A 6,000-nucleotide genomic window follows, 5' to 3' on the forward strand; every position below is an offset into this window, starting at 1 on the left:
TCAAGGTGATGAGATTGATGTCGAAGAAATGAATGTATTTAGTTCAAGTAATACTGTGCAAACACGACTCTAAAACAAATACTACACACAACAACAACAATTATTTCTCTTACTTTAAACTGTAATTAAAAGTGTTTCCTGAATTGTTTTTCATTAATAAACAGTTGGAAACTTTATTTTTTCATCATTTGTACCATTCACATTCAGATTTATAAAAACAAATAGTAAATGAGAAACTTCTTGATGTTTTTATTTCATAGAACAATCTCTGACGAAATCTAGTATTGCTTGATTTTGTTGGTAAACAGATAGATTTTTGTATTTGAATCATTGTTAATTTTATTTCTGCATCATTTCCAGTTATTTCAGTTGCTATTCATCCATTTCATATCTGCTTATATTTCCCGGCGTAATATGTTCTTTGGCCCTCCTCTTTTCCGCTTCCCTTCCAGATTCCAAGTTAGGGATTGCCTCGTGATGCAGTTTGGTGATTTCCGCAATGTATCTCCTATCAACCCCCAACGTCATTTCCTAATTTCCTCTTCAGCTAGAAGCTCGTTTGTCCTCTCCCATAAAACGCTGTTGCTGATGGTATCCGGACAGTGAATATTGAGTATTTTGCGTAAACAACTGTTTATAAATACTTGTACCTTCTTGACGATGGATGTAGTAGTTCTCCACGTTTCAGCTCCGTACAGTAGGACTGTCTTGATGTTCGTGTTGAAGATTGTGACTTTGAAGTTAGTTGACAGTTGTTTTGAGTTCCATATGTTCTTCAATTGTAGAAATGATGCCCTTGCTTTGTTAATCCTTACCTTTACGTCTGCATCGGATTCTCCACGTTCATCGATTATACTGACCAGGTACGTAATACTTTTTAACCTCCTCCAGAGTTTCTCCACCAAGTGTGATTGTGTTCGTATTCTCCGTGTTCTATTTGAAGATCCTGCTTTTTCTTTTGTGTATATTGAGGCCTACTTATACGTAGGCTGCTGCTACACTGGCTGTCTTCATCTGCATTTGTTGTTGTGTATGGGATAGAAGGTATAGGTCATCTGCGAAGTCCAAATCGTCAAATTGGTTCTGAGATGTCCATTGTATTCCATGCTTCCCCTCAGATGTCGAAGTCTTCATAATCCAGTCAATCACCAAATGAAAGTGGAATTGGAAAGCAGACAGCCTTGTCTGACTCCACTCCTTACTGGGAGTGCATCTGTCAGCTGTCCTCTATGCATGACTTTGCACTGTAGTCCGTCGTATGAGTTCCGGATAATGTTGACAATCTTCTCCGGAACTCCATAGTGTCGAGGAAGTTTCCTCAATGTTCTCCAGTCCACACTGTCAAATGCCTTCTCATAGTCAATAAAGTTGATGTATAGTGATTAATTTCACTCAACTGATTATTCAACGATGATCAATAGTGTCTCAATTCGGTCTGTGCACGACCGATCCTTATGGAATCCAGCCTGCTGATCTTGAAGCTGGATGTCTACTGCATCTTTCATCCGGGTGAGCAACACTCTGTTGAAAACTTTTCCTGGTACTGATAACAAACTGATGCCTCTGCAATTCTCACATTTGCTCAGATTTCCTTTCTTTGGTATCTTGATGAGGTATCCTTCTTTCCCGTCCATCGGCACTTGTTCCTCCTCTTAAATCTTCTTGAATAGAAGGTGAAGCATGTTTCCTGTTACTTCTATGTCTGACTTCAGTGCTTCAGCTAGTATATTATCTAGTCCTGCTGCTTTCCCATTCTTGATGGAGTGACATCTATAGGAAGGTCAGTGTGTGGTGCTTCGATGTCCTAAGGATTCAATTAAGCTGGTCTATTCAGCAGTTCCTCAAAGTATTCTGCCCATCTTTTCCTCTGTTCTTGAATCTCCGTGATTGTCTTACTTTCTTTATCCTTGACTGGTCATTCCGGTTTAAAATATTTACCTGCTAGTCTCTTCGTTGTATCATATAGTTGTTTCATATTCCCTTCTCTTGCAGCTTTTTCCGCCGTCGTTGCTAGTTCTCCCATTTATTTCTGCTTGTCGGCCTTAATGCTTTTCTTCACTTCCTTGTTTGCTTCTGCGTACTCTACTTGCGCCTTGACTTTCTCCGCTCGTGTTTCGACTGTTGTTAATTGCTGTCTTCTTGTTCTTCCTTTCTTCAATCTTGTGCAGAGGCTGAATGCTTTCGAGATTACTCGACATTTACTCTTACAATTCGTCGATTCTTGAATATTACCTATTACTCTTTACTGTTCTCCATTACACTTTCCTGGGATTTTCAGAAAAGACTTTGTTGTACTGAGGAGAGTGCTGAAGGCAGTTAGCAGGGTCTGTGGTGAATCTTTTGGAGTCATTATTATTATGGTTGTGGATAGACATTTAAAGTCCTACAAACTCTTGACAGGTGTTATCTTATAAGATACTAACCATCCACTTCATTCATATCTTTTTCTTTGCAAATCTTTTGATAGAACGAGGCGTCAATACATTAGAACTCATGCACCTAAGCAAAGGTATAAAACTTCTATAATACCTTACGTAGCAAATATACTATGTGACGAACAGGTTTTTAGAGTTGCCCTAGTCAATAACTTGTATTCTTAAACATGTTCCTAATTGAAGACTTGGCACAGGTTCAAATCTGCTTGAAAAACGTTTCATTAAACTACAGGTAGTTTCTCTGCTTAATTTATGTATATATACGTATGTATGCAGTTATCAGTTTCTTTCATTTTTTTTTCGTTTTTTTATAAAAAGTCGTTAAAATACCCTGTGTTGAGAAATCTATATTGTACCAAGAATATACTATTGAATAAAGCCATGAATAATGGTAATAATGATAATGGCTATGCTATGAATATGTTTAATGATGTTCTTATAGCTCAATTTGTGTAAAAAAAGGCCCGGTGAATAACCAATATATTTATTGTGCAGCTCAATGTTTTTAATGTCGTGTTTGAAAGTATCGTAATAATACCATACAATTTCATACGCGTACTTCGAGTTCGACTTCTGGATTGTGTCATTCTGAAGTTCTAGATTTATTGGAATTAATACTATTTCGCCGTATTATTTTTAAATACACAGAAGGTCTCACTATCATTTTTTTTGATCATTTATGTAACAATTGATCGAAAGTATAATCATGTTAAATCATGAAATGACATAATGAATAAAAATCATTAAACACCTAACCGTAAACTTTTGTAGATGTTTGATTTTTTGTGAACATTTTTCTACTCACTGAGGATTCTTATACAAGTACTATAAGAGCAAAGTTGATAAACTCTTTATGAGAGGGTGAGAGCAATTTATTTTTTGTAGATGATAGATTAAAATGTACTATAACTTAGTAAAATATCATATTGTTGCTCCTTTTTGAGTGTTTAGGAATCTTAAATAAATTTTATTAATTGACTTCAGTGCACAGTATACAGATTCTTGATAACTTGAACAAAATCACTAGCGTCCCCTTGTAGACTAGAAATAAGTTTCTTGGTTATTTTAGTTTGCTAATTTTAAAAAAATTAGTCTCAGATTTATCCATGATCAGGCACAGTTTGTATGAAAATGCAGTTATGAAGAACCGAAGATAGGATAATCAATAATCTAACGTTTATTTTCGACCTTTTCATATCATGAAATCATAAGACGTAAACAGATCAACTTTTGTAAATCCTGTCTGTTGTTGTGTTTCTATAGTTATTCGTTGATAATTTTGTACGAATGTTGATACATGTGAGTGAATATAAGTGTGATACTCGTATACGATTGCGATGATGATTTTATTCATTGTTATACATGCTTAATTCCAATTTCAACATAGAAATTTATTTTTATGTAGTTGAGATCATGAGTCAATTAAGCTAGACCACCATGGAAAACCTGGAAGCACTGTACGGCCGTTTTGTCCTACTGTGGGACTCCTCAGCAGTGCGCATCCACGATCCCGCCTCAAGAGATTCGAACTCAGAACCTACCAGTCTCGCGCCAGAGCACTTGACCGATAGACCACTGAGCCGGCATCCAACGGTATTAATGTCTAACTTCAACCAATCCACGAAATTGAGCAACCATTCACCAATTGTCTTCAGTGAGTTGATATCTTCCAACAGACCTGGTTGAACTCCACTGGTTACTGCTTCTAACTAGATCTCCAGGAAATATCTCATGGAGCCAGTCACTAGTGAGCATATGATCATTATCAGAAGGGGGTTTTGTGGATATTATAGTTATTTTATGTAGTTGAGATAATTACTATAATATCCACTAAACCCCCTCTTGATAAAAATTTATACAAAGGAATTCTCTGTATAAGCTTTGAAATTTACTAATTTGCATATTACATAACATACTATCAATACTTTGAAAGATCATAATAAGTTGAATATACCTCTGCTTACATTTTAGTTAAAGTTGATGAAATCGATCTATCTACTTAAATATAATGAATTACTACTTAATTAAATTGTACCAACAGATTGTTTAATTAAGTTTTATTCTTTTTAATATCATGAAAATTATTGATTATTTACTACTGATTAATTATATAATACATAGAGTCAATATAGTTTTAACTTTTCTTTCGTGAAGAGCAACTTCATATAAATAAACTGTTATATAAACTTGTGATATTTTTTTTGTAAAATACTATGGAATGTTTATATTTAAGAAAAAAAAAGAAAAAAAACTTTTGTTATTATATCATTAATATACTTTTAATTAGAATAGAAAAAAAATATTTTTTTTATTTTTCCTCAACAATATGAACTTTTAATAAACTAAAAATAAAATAAAATAACTTTTGTTGTTTAAATAAGTTGCCAATATTATTCTTTAGTTTCTATGATATATGTATAGTGTAAATAACTAAAAAAATAATTGATTTAAATTAATTTATGAACTATTGGTAAATTTTTCAATAAATTAATGATAATCTAATGAAAATAAACTAATAATGACTAGTTATTGAATATTAATGGAAAACAATATAACTTAAATGAAATAACTAATTGTCCTGAGTTCGAATCTTGCGAGGTGGGTTCGTGGATGTGCACTGCTGAGGAGTCCAACAATAAGATGAAACGGTCGTAAAGTGCTTCCAGGTTTTCCATGGTGATCTGGCTTCAATTGACTTACCAAGCCAACAATAAAATTGTATACATATCAATTATACATATATATCATATATACGATTATAATCCATAAATCTTCATTTGCTTATGAAGTTTACCTGATCTTGAAATTGCTCGGTTTCGGGTCTCAAAACTAACAAGTATTCATGTTTATATACTGGAATTTCGTGCACAGCAGTTAAATATGACTTTTCTTAATCTAGATCTATTTTGCAGTTAGACTTACGACCATTCCTTACAGAGTTATTTTCATCATAAGTCGTTTGACAATGTGAGAAATTTTAGCGGTATCACAACATCTCATAGAAAACATCTCATTAGTAGGCCAACTGACTATTCGTTGAAAAAGTGCTGTTCGGAACATAACAAAATAGAGTCCTACAAAATGGTTTTTCAAAAAAGTTCCATAACTATTGAGCTAGTGGTTATGTCATGGCATTAGTCAAAACAATTACTTAATCTGATTGGTGAAACCTAATGTTTCCAAAATTTAATACGCTATAAACACTACTTGAATACGAAACAATGCGGTTTGCTAGAAAAAGCGAAGTGATAAAAATTATACATAAAAGCACTAGTCACTGGGCTTAATAAATGAGTTAGTGGAAACTTAGTCATGTATTATAAAAGTTGCATTTTCAACATTAATAATGTAGCGGTAAATAAATCCTCGAAATAAATAGTTCTGTAGACCTTCGATATTTGATGCTGACCATATTAGTTTTGATGGACTCACTTGGCTGAAGGCGCTCGGTCACACATGCACACCAGATCACGAAAAGATACACTGTGCTCAACTTCTCCTACAACCGCTAGACAGTTTAGATCAGTCACTTCTCGATATATCTTCAAACCTCTTCGCTTGTGAC

The sequence above is a fragment of the Schistosoma mansoni genome, chromosome 1 (genome assembly GCF_000237925.1).
Source record: "Schistosoma mansoni strain Puerto Rico chromosome 1, complete genome".
Lineage (NCBI taxonomy): Eukaryota > Metazoa > Platyhelminthes > Trematoda > Strigeidida > Schistosomatidae > Schistosoma > Schistosoma mansoni.